The following is a 12,357-nucleotide window of genomic DNA, read 5'->3' as shown; positions in this document are numbered from 1 at the left end:
AGTTTTACTTTATAAATCTGATATACACTAAAATCAATTAAGAAAGCAAAATTATTATTTTTGAAGTGCTGAATTTTCTAAAAATAACTGCCACACCTTTAGTATCATCGATTTATCTGTTTGAAAATGTAAAAAAATAATAAGTAAGCAAATAATTGTCCTTCAGCTTCATTCAAAATACTTAAGGAAAAATTAGTTAAAAAAATATCTTTAGTATAAGTGGTTTGCAGATTCTGTATTTACTTATCCTCTGTTGGTTTAAAAAACAATTCTTGAGCAGCTAAATTGGTTATGAGTCATCCTGATATCCCTGATTATTTTGATGAAATTATTATGTCTGATATTCCTGATTTTTATGTATTTTCTGATCCAGCATCTTTTTATTTTATTTAATAGTGTTAGCAAAAATAGCGAAACTTGAAAGTTTGAACTTACTTCGAAACCGTTCACGGATAGTAAACATGATTCAGACACTTTTTCTAACTGGTAGGATTCATTGTATTAAATTTTGGGGGAGTCATTTTATGAAAAAAGAACTTCATCAACAATTTTAAATTAAAAATTTTTTATTGTGATGAATCCAGAGTTGCGTTGTTTATTATTTGAAGCAAATGTCGTAACAAATCTTGTATAGTAGAATTTTACAATTTCCCATTTATTTATTCATCTTTTTTATCCAATTTAAAAATTATTAATCCACATCAACAATATAGTAATCATCGAATTTTTAATTGCTGAATTGTGGAATCATCCACTAAATTACTTATAAAGGAAAATATTAAGCAATATATTTTTGTGTGTTTTAATTTCAAGAAAATAGAAAAGCTATTTTAAAATTATTTTATGAAGGAAGCCTTGAACTTGATTATAAATTATGACTAAATATTGGTATGAAGGAAGATCAACTATATGATGCTAGTTATTATTATTATTATTTTTTTTATGAAGAATATTATAAAAAATTTCTATGGATAGATCTCAAACTATAATAAGTTATTTAATACTCCATTTATGAAATTTTTGTGGAAAATATCTAAACTTTCTGTTCTGAACAAAGTAACTCTGAATATAAGAATAGTATTTTTTTTTATTTATTTGCAATATTTTATTGTTTATTGCCTTTACTATACTTAAGTAGAGAAATTTATGTGTTTTTTAGTTTGTCATTGGCCCTTTCTAAAAGCAGTCATTGCATACTGTATCATAAAGTGCCCTAATCTTTTTACTAGAATGCTACAAAAATAGCATAATTTTAGAATTTTTATCGTTAAAAATTTCTAAAATTATTAATAATCGGGAGCTTAAAATAGAATAGTATTTTCAAAACGCAATAATTCAATGTTTTGTAATAGGATGTTTTCCTCTTAAAGTTTGAATAAAATTTTTCACTAGAAGTAGGCATCTGATTATATCATGCTCTATCTATATATTTTAAACCTTACTAAATTTGTTCTTAATATTTTTCAGGAATGTTTTTAAATTTTACAAAAATAAAAGCAATATACTTCCCTAAAAAATATTCTAGATTAATTAGACATTTTAATAAAGGAATATTGATCAAAGAAGGAAAAAAAATCACTTGTAGATGTCAAATTTTTGGATTACAGTTCTCATTACATAAAAAATGCTTACTAAAATATCAAACCTAAGTTACCAATAGTGCTGACTTTGTTATAGGTCTAATATGAAAAGTAAAATACACAGGTTTTGCGCAGACTCCATAAATCCACATCCTATCTCGATCGTTTTTCCAGGAGTTACACTTTCGATTACCTGCAATTTCGTTTGTACATGTTTTGTTGATCTATTTTAACAGTTTTTGCCATAATTTATCAGGCAAACAATACTTAGTCATTTTTTAGATAACTTTTAAAAATCCTACTTTTTTACTTTCTTAATAAATATATTATTATAACATGCAGATTTTTTTGAGAAATTTCTCAATGTGAAAAAAATTCATATTTAGTTTTTTTTTTTAATTTTCTTAATATAATTATTAAAGATTTAGCTACTTTTTATTTTCTTATGATGAAAAATCAATGATTAATAAATAAAATGAAATTATTTGTTAAAATTTTATTTCTTAATATTTCTATTACTTCTTCATTATATTAAATTGTAGTTTTTTTGTCTTTTCTTTTTTGGAACAGATTTTGTTATTCAAGTTAAGTAGAAAATTTTGTTTTTTACTTTTTTTTCAGTAGTTATTGATCAGAAAAATTGGTTTTATAAAGATTTGCATTCTAATTTTTTTCTCTATGCTTTAAAACTTCAGACTCATTCAAACATCTTGAGATATCTTTTAGTCTTGAGACACTGATTACTAATAGGGAATGAGTAGGTTACTTTTTGATTTAAACTAACTGATTTTAAAAATAATCAATGGTTGATATTAATGTTTTAATAAAATATTTTTATTTTAGTTGAAAAAATTCAAATTCAGCTATAAAAAATAATTTAACTTTAAATGCAAACTTAAAATCTTAGGACTTAGAAAACAGTTAGTACATATTTATTTCATTAAATATAAGTTGTATACTAGTGATTATAAACATTACAGATTAATTCCTTACAAGCTGTAGAGATTTATCTTTGATCATTACTCAAATTTCTATCATTTTAATTTAAAAAATTGGCAATAAAAAGGTATTGAAAAATTCAAAAAATATGGACTTCTTTAAGAGTATTTCAGAAATACTTTAAGATGTATGATACTATATAGATTATATTTTTATATACTATTACTGCATTCTGTGGTAATAAATTTTTTTATTGTTCTTTAATTTTGTATTTTTATAAAAGAAATATAAATTCATAACCAGTATTTTGTGAAACATTAATATATTTTTAAAGAAATCATTTAAAATTCTAATCAATTACCAAAAATTTAAGAAAAAAATAAATCAAGAATATTGATTTTTTCCAAAAGTTGTTAAATCCTCCACCCTAATGCTGTGTGTATACTTATCTAAAAGTGGCTACCATTTTTTATGACTCTGGAAACTATATACTAATCTAGAGCGCTATCATATAAATATAACATTATGTAAACTTTCTAAAAAGAAAAATTGATATTTCTGAAACCAGTGAACCTTTATAGATACGTTTATGAAATATAATTCCCACATTTATTTTGTTCTACATTCAAAAAGTTTTGTTCTACATCCAAAAGTTCTACATTTGGAATCATATTCACAGAGAGTAAAATCCAATAGTTTGCCTAAAATTTTATGCTCTACATCAGCTTTGAAACTTTCCCAAAGTTATTTATTTTTATACGTGTTAGTTGATTTGATAAGTATGCTTGCATAGTTTTGTATGAGTTTTAAAACTATATGAATAATTTTAGTTTGTATCATTGAGCAGAAGTGTATCTCGTAATGTTGGCACAGAACATTCTGTTATAAACAGGGGGAAGAATGTTGAACCCAGGGATGCTACGCCTGCGCCATTTGCGACAAACTGAGACAAAACGGCATAACTGCGCCATTTTGCGACATTCAGCTCAGTTTCTGCCAAAGCTGCGCCATTCTGAGACAAAACGTCCAAAATTTGGCAAACCTGAATTCACTTTCAAATATTAATCCGCATCGCCGTGAGTCATTGGAGATCATTTTGCCGTTCACGTCTCCACGGGATGAAAGACTTCCGCGAAAAAGCGGAAATCCGCTTTTTTCTCCCAATTTTTAAAATTTTCGACCATGCTCCAAAAACTAAAATTTTTAGGGAGTCCAATTAGAGAAACCCAAGCCGCCGGAACGATAGTCGGATTCTCGCGACTTCCGCTATAGAGTGGAAAGGAGTCTAAGCGTTTCGTTTCGACCACCGGTAATTGATTTTTTTTTCTTCGTTTGGCTGATTTTCGGAATTTTAAATATTAGGAACTGCGCTGGAATATGCTAAAATCGCGATTTTTAATCAGACGATTTTAATATCAATCATCGATTTTCGTATTTAACTGATTTAAAACTTATGTGTTGCGATTTTTTTTACGCTGTTTAAAAATCGTACTAGCAATTCCTATTCACTCAATTTAAAAATTCAATATCGCGATCTGTATTTTCGCGAGTTTAAAATCCAACGTCGCGATTCGTATTCACGCATTTTTAAATCCAATATTGCGATTCGTTATCACGGAGTTGTAATATCAGATCTCGTTTTTCGTATTTGTACGCTATTTGAAAATTACTCATTGCGATTCGTATTCACGTGATCTAAAAATTATTCATCGTGATTCTTATTTACGCGATTTAAAAATTCAATATCGCTATTTGAATTTTCGCGTTTTTAAAATCCAACAGCGCTATTCTTATTCACGTGATTTTAAAATTCAAAATCGTGATTCATATTCACGTGATTTTAAAATCCAACCGCACGATTCATATTCACGCGATTTTAAAATCCAACCGCATGATTCATATTCACGCGATTTTAAAATCCAATATCGTGATTTGTGTTTTTTAAATCCAGCAGCGCGATTCATATTCACGTGATTTTTTAATCCAAAATCGTAATTCATATTCACGCGATTTCAAAATCCAATATCGTGATTTGTATTTTCGTGTTTTTAAAATCCAACAGCGTGATTCATATTCACATGATTTTGTAATCCAAAATCGCGATTCATATTCACGCGATTTTAAAATCCAACCGCACGATTCATACTCACGTGATTTTAAAATCCGATATCGTGATTCATATTCACGCGATTTTAAAATCAAAAATCGCGATTCATGTTCAATCGATTTTAAAATCCAATATCGTGATTCATATTCACGCGATTTTGAAATCCAATATCGCGATTCATATTCACGCAATTTTAAAATCCAAAATCGCGATTCATATACACGCTATTTTAAAATCCAATATCGTGATTCATATTCACACGATTTTGTAATACAATATCGCGATTCATATTCACACGATTTTAAAACCCAAAATCGCAATTCATATTCACGCAATTTTAAAATCCAGTATCACGATTCTAGAAAGAAGTAGAATTAAGTTTTTTCTTGAATTGTAAAGATGTGATATATTTTTCTACAGTTGTTGCATTTAAACAATTACTAAGTGCATTCATAATCACATTTTATGATTGTATATTTAGCTATATAAATTAAAAGAACATAGTCAACTAACTGATCTTGTGAATGCAAGAAAGTACAATCTACTAGTCAATGCCAAATAACTAAAAAGTTTGCTTTTATACTTAATAAAGGATGCAAGTCATTTTAGAAAGAAAATTATATTTATATGTGTCTTTTTAAATTGTTTATAATAGTTTTTATATATTTCTGTTTTGATATAAAAATGTATATATGCTAATTTTTGGCTATTAAGTGCTCCCTAAAATTTTCTTGAAAAATTCCTACCTAAAATATTTCAAAATTTCACTGCACCTCCTGAATTCTATCAAAGAGTGTTTTTTTTGTGTTATTTGCATTTTCTTAAACTCTCATTATTTAATTACTGAATTTCTCTTTTAATTACTGAAATCTGTAGACCTTCCATTGTAACTGAATAGTTATATATTTTGAGATGAAATTTGAGCTCAAAATAAAATGGGTATTTTCCCTTTTGAACTACTGAAACTAAATAGATATTTCTTTTTAGAAAGTTAACACCATTATATTTTAAAAACTAAGAAAGTTAAAATTTACTTTGTAAAATTCTGGAACAGATACTATTCATTGGCATAAATGATAAATGCAATATATATGAAAACAACAGAGTCCGTAAAACAATTTTGTGGACTCTTATAATCAATCATATGCAGGTTTTTTAAAATCCTAGCAATAGTGAATGTATGTATAATTGTAGTACTCCTAGTATGCTATTAATGGTTTTATGGATCCTGAAAATTATCTTTATATTGTTATCAAACTGATTAATAATCATTTTAGCTGAGATAAACTGAGTGAAAAATAAATTTTAGCTGAGACAAACTGAGCCAAAAAGAGATTTTAACTGAGACGAAATGCAATTTCTGGTGAGACAATTTGATATTTTGCGAGTAGCATCCCTGTGAACCTGACCCAGTGTAAATATTTGTGTCACCTAATGGATGATGAATATATGTTTTTGATACCTGTAACAAAATACACTATCTGCTCTTTTTTTAGATTTTCCAGGCGTGTACTGAGGAACTTTTTTTTTTATTTTTAAGTTGTTTTTTTTATTAATTAGTATATTGAAAAATAAAACCTCTATAGTACTTACATTTAAAAACAGAGCTAAGGTAGATAAATAGCATTTTCTTTAAAACAAACACCTTTTTTTAAGAAAAGTAATTAACTTTTGTTAGGCCTACTGAAAATAAAAAAGTGAATTCTTGTTTTACCTTAAACCAATATCAGTTCAACAAGCTTAGAAAAAAAGAACTTAAGTGTTATGCATGGAGTAACATTTAATGGCCCAAGGTCATAATTCAACACCGTTTTTATCTTAGACCAATTCTTGTATTACAAAATTTTTTCACAGAAAAATTTTATTAACAAGCAAACCTATAATGTATTTCTTACAAAATTTGTTTGGATATTTTACGAAAGTTGTTTGAATATTTTACTTTCTGCATTGAAAAAAAAAATTTAGAACTGGTGAAAGGTAGAACACTCTACTCTACATAATTGAAGGCCGGCTCTAAGCATGCGCCATCTCACCATTTGCGATAAAATCGTAAATTCGGCGAATGATTTTTTCGACCGAAAAGAAAAATACATATTCCCCTCAATACTGGAAGGAAAAAAAACATCAAAAAAAATTTTTTTAACAAATCCTGTTCTTCTTTTTTCCTTTGATTCAGTGGCGATCGTGCGCCCCCCGCGATGCGGCTGGGCGCTGATCCAGAAATAATTGAGTGAACAATTTGAGGCCCGTTAGCTTTCGAGGTGTTTATCGATGTGTAATATTCAAGTGTTGCCTGCGGCAACACTTGAATATAATTTTAAAAAATTATTATAATTTTTATTTTGAAAAAAAAAAAAATGGAAATTTTGAATTGCACATTTTTTAACGAGCCAAATCTAAATCAATGTAGTTTTTCGATGGCTTTTTTTCGGCCAAGTTTTTTTATTTCTACCAACTTATGATACATGAATTTCGAATTTTAGTAATCACTTTTAAAGCTCTTTATTTTTGTCTAGTTTATAGTTAATCTCAGTGATTTTTGGATAGTGCGTTAGGAGGTAATTATCGGATTTCCACGTGTTTTTTAAAATCCCGATTTTTTTAATGCATGCATCATAACCATTCGCGAGTGTGATTATAATGCACGAGTCTTTTGACGTGCTTTTTTTTGCGTCAATATTGTACTATTTTCCAAGTGCTCTCTTTCATGGGTACTATTTCTATATCATTTTTCTCAGTTTTGACTTATACTCGTTTTTCTAAGTATCGTATCTTTTCTAATTTTTTTCTATTGTTTTTCAACACTTATTGCTACTCATTTCCACATGATATTGTGAATCCCGATATTTTTAATATGTATTAATACGACACTCAAATCGTGCATTTAAATGCATGCGAAAAAAATCTTGATATATTTAATCTGCTATTATAACCACTTGCGATCTTCGAATCAGGCATTTTAATCATCACTTTTGACAAGCACTTCATTTAAAAAATTAGAAATTTGTTTCTAATTTTTTTTAGCTTAAAAAACCGTCTATAGATTTAACATTCATAAAATCTCTTATAATTCACTGAATATAAACGTCCTAAAGCTAAAAACATACTGAACTGAATCCCAACTGAATGTTGAATCGTATTTAGAGCTATAAAGCGATAGTTTTATTTTAAATCATTTTAGACCCCATTCAATTTTTTTAATTAAAATATAATTTGCTTTTACGTTGTTCAATAAAATATTTATCTATTTTTTACTTTCATTTAAGAACATTAGGATTAATTTGTTTTAAAATAAGCTTTTGTATTACGTGATATGATAACAAAAAAAAAAAATCACTTCCGTTTTTATATTTTTTTCAACAAATCTGTTTTTTGATCAGAAAGAAATATTTTATCTTTTAAAACTAACAGTTTGGTATTTTTCAGTTTTAAATAAGAGTAATTAAACAAAAACAAAAGTAAATTTTTTAAAATCTGAAAACAGAGAAACATACAGTATGCAAAAGGAGGCTAGGGTATATACGTTATTGTGAATAAAGGTAATTGATAGTTGTTGACTTACACCGGTGAATGTTGACAATCACATAGTGACTTTGGTAAATGTCCGAAATATATACTAGGTCTAGTTAAGTGCCACTGCCCGGTATGCATTTGCCCGGTATACCCTACACCAGGGATGGGCAAACTTTTTTGGTTGGAGGCAAAAATTCGAAGAAAAAAAAAGTTTGGTGGGCTAAGTAAAAATAAATAATAAAAATACACTGCTGGCCACCGTCAATGCAACACCCTGAAGGAAGCATACAAATAACATGAAATTTACAACATGCATTAGCGGAGGTGAGATATGCAAATGATTAGAATTTCTGCACAGACGCACATTACGCGCGCCTGTGGAGCCACTTCAAAGCGCTATTTAAGGCTTGGGGATTTCGATTATTTCAAGTGCGATAATTGTGTTTTTCTTGTGGTTTTTTCAAAAAACGATCAATTATGCCTCGTAGAAAACAGCGATCATCTTTTGATCAAGTATCTGAGTTCGACAGAGGAAGGATAGTGGCCTACTGAGATTGTGGATTATCTGCAGGGAAATCAATAGTCGTTTTGGACGAAACCTAACAACTGTAATGCGGATATGTGATCGTTGGATGCAGGAGGGTACGACGGACCGATGTGTTCGACTGCATCCACCTCAGTGCGCCACTTCATGTGATGACAGGCGAATTGTGCGCATGGCAGTGACTGATCGCTCAGTCACATCACAAACCATTGCACAGCACATTCAGTCTGTAACGCATCATCCAGTGTCTACGCGTGTCATTCGACACCGTTTACAGCAGAGTGGTCTGTCCGCAAGACGTCCATTGCTACGTCTACCCTTGAAGCAGAACCATAGACGTCTCCGCCGCCAATGGTGCGCTGAAAGAAGGATGTGGACGACAAAATGGAATGAAATTGTCTTTACTCACGAGTCACGCTTCTGTCTGCAACATCACGATGGTCACATTCGAGTCTGAAGACACCGTGGAGAGAGGATGCTGAACAGCTGCGTTATGCACCGCCACACTGGTCCTGCACCGGGTATTATAGCATGGGGCGGTATTTGATATCATTCTCGCACTCCTCTAGTACGCATTGCCGGTACTTTAAACAGCCAGCGCTACATCTCCGAGGTGCTGGAGCAACACCTCCTAGATAAGAGCAGGCCTCAGCACGGGTAACCATAACTATCCTTTAGTAGTCCAAACGTAATGACATATTTCGTATTTTCAACCACTGCGCAGCTTAGTACCCCTAACGAAATGACATCTTTCTTATTTTTCATCTACTGCGCAGTAACTTCGTTAGATTAGACTACTAAATTGATCCGTGCTGAGGCCTTCCTTCTTCTAGGAGGTGTTGGCTGGAGCCAGTTGTCCTTCTTTACCTTCAGAGCTTGCCCACAGCCATATTTCAACAGGATAATGCGCGACCACACATGGCACACAATGTCCAAGGGTTCTTCGTCAATCGCCTGATTGAATTGCTTCCCTGGTCAGCTCGCTCACCTGATCTTGCGCCGATAGAAAACATGTGGTTCATGATTGTTCAACGATTGCAGATTACATCCCCAGCTGCCACACCAGATCAACTTTGGCAACGTGTGGAAGCTGCTTGGTTTGCTGTACCCCAAGAACACATCCAAAGTCTCTATGAATCAATGCCGAGGCGAGTGGCAGCGGTGATCTCCAACAACGGCGGCTACTCTGGTTACTTATTTTGGCAGGAACCACACGTCACAGAAGTCTATAAATTTAATCATTTGATACTTGGTCAATATGTTATCTACAAAATAAATTTTGTTTTGATATGTCTTTCTTGGTGTTGCAATTTGGGTGGCCAGCAGTGTATACAATGAGATGATTGAAATTGCGATTTCATTTTTAAAAGTTCTCTATATTGAGGTTCGAAGTGTGATGAACTTATTTAAGAAACGAGGCTGAATGATTTTTTCTAAGATTCATATTTGAAAGCACTTGTTCACAAATATAAGATGAAGCAAACATAGCACTGATTTTCTGGGCATGAGATATTAAATTTGGGAAACTAGCTTTTGGTAATGATTTGTAAACTCCAACTTTGTACAATTCACCTATATTAGACTCGTATGAAGGACAAACGCTTGTTGGTGATAATCTACGGCTATTCTACAAGGAACTTCTGCTTTCAACATTTTACCAATTGGAGCTGTTTGTGTCTATTTCCATCAATTTACGTTTTGTAAAACAAAAATAAAGAAAGTAAAAAGGTCATCGGCACTTTGTTAAAAAAGAAAGAACAAAAATAGCTTATAACAAAGTAAGAAAATGGATGTATATTGTTTATATTCGCCACGGATCAGCAAGTTGAAATTCTATCCAAAACCTTCCGGCATCTCTGCCCTACACTGATGTTTTCTTCAAGTTAAGTAACACAGTCTGGTATGCATTTAACCGGTAATTTGCACCGGTACCGGTGCAAATTAATATAATATCGGATATAACAAATATTTCGAACATTCACCGAAGCGACTATGTATTTGTTGACATTCACCGGTGAAAGTCGACTATCCTTTGATTTCGGTCATTCACTGTAACATATACAGTATTCCTATTTAAAATTACTTTCTACACAAAATTAATAATTGTTTTAAACTTTTGAGAAAAAATTCGTAGAAATTCTAAGAGCTTTCAAGTACTATTTGTTTCAATCTAAGACGTAATCTAAAGTGAAATAGTACTCTATCGTTCAAAGTTTAAAATGAAAAGCAAAGAAAGGAAAACATTAAGAGCAAAAGTAACAATCTTCATCAAAAACGCTAAAAAAAAGTCATGTAACTATTAGGTCAACAGTGCTCCATTAGAAGTTATATTTTTTATTAATTTTTTAACATAATTGAATAGGGTAATCTAGCATTCTATAGTGACAAATAAAAGAATAAAATGCACAATCTTAAACAGCCACGATTATGCTTTCTAACTTGCAACGACACAAAACTGCGAGGCAAAAATAGGAGTAGTGTCAAGAGAGAAGAATGTACAATCCCCCCCCCTCTCAAAAAAAAAAAGAAAGAAAGAAAACTTTTGTTGTCGCAGTATTTTTCAGGAAAAAAAAATTTTTTTTAAGGGCTCTTTAAAAAATTTTTCTTCAAATTCAGATGGTTTATGTATAGTTTTACAAAATAATTTTTTTTCTGCTTTTTAAAGAAGAAAAAAACCTTTAAGATGGTTTAATCATAATTTATAAACTGATTCACTTCTTCGAGAAGAAATTTACACTTCTCCTCTCCTTGTTTCCGACTTTTTACTCGTCAACGGATTTATGGATCTGGTCTGACGCCGTCAGACCTTTGGAGATAAGTAACAACAATTTATAAAAATAATTTCTTAATTATAAATTTTTATAATATAGCACAACTATTTCAGTGTAGTTTTTTGTGTAGTTTATAAACTAGCATAAAATTGTTTAATTGTAATGATTATTTTTTTCATTATAGTGCAATAATTTTTAGACACGTTTTCATTCTCTTAAAAGTTTTTTTACGGTATTTATTTTTTTTATCATAGTTTTCATATCATATATGGGAAAGCATGTTTTGAAATTTTTTAGCATAGTTAAATAGCGTAGCTCAGCATTTTTATAAGGTTACAAATAAAAAGAAAAAACGTTAACAACCATGATCGTGCTTTCTTGTGCAAGGACACGAAATTGCATGACAAAACTGGGAGTTTAGTCGAAAAGTATATGCAATCCCCCCCCCCTTTTTTTTTTTTAGTCCAAGTAATTTCAGAAAGAAAAAAATTCCTATAAGAACTCACAAAAGTTTTTTTTTTTCCTTTGAAAAATTAAGATGGTTTAGACATAATTTTACAAAAGAAATTTTTTATGTTTTAAAATTTTTTTTCGTTAAGATGGTTCAGCATAATTAAAAAAAATAATTTCATAATTATAAATTTTAATAATAACTTAACACATCTATTGCAATGCAGTTTTTGGAGTAATTCGTAAATTAAAATAATTTATTTAATCGTAATCATTAAGATGGTTTAAGCATAATTTATAAAAATAATTTCATAATTATACATTTTAATAACAACTTAACAGAACTATTTCAATGTAGTTTTTTGTGTAGTTTATAAATTTAAAAAAAAAAAGTTTTATCGTAATTTTTTTTTAACGTAATGCAATAATTGTTATAAACGCGTTTTTATTATT

Source organism: Parasteatoda tepidariorum, chromosome 11 (assembly GCF_982258835.1).
Source record: "Parasteatoda tepidariorum strain Cologne lab strain chromosome 11, Ptep-v5.0, whole genome shotgun sequence".
Lineage (NCBI taxonomy): Eukaryota > Metazoa > Arthropoda > Arachnida > Araneae > Theridiidae > Parasteatoda > Parasteatoda tepidariorum.
Note: the sequence above shows the minus strand (reverse complement) of the source record.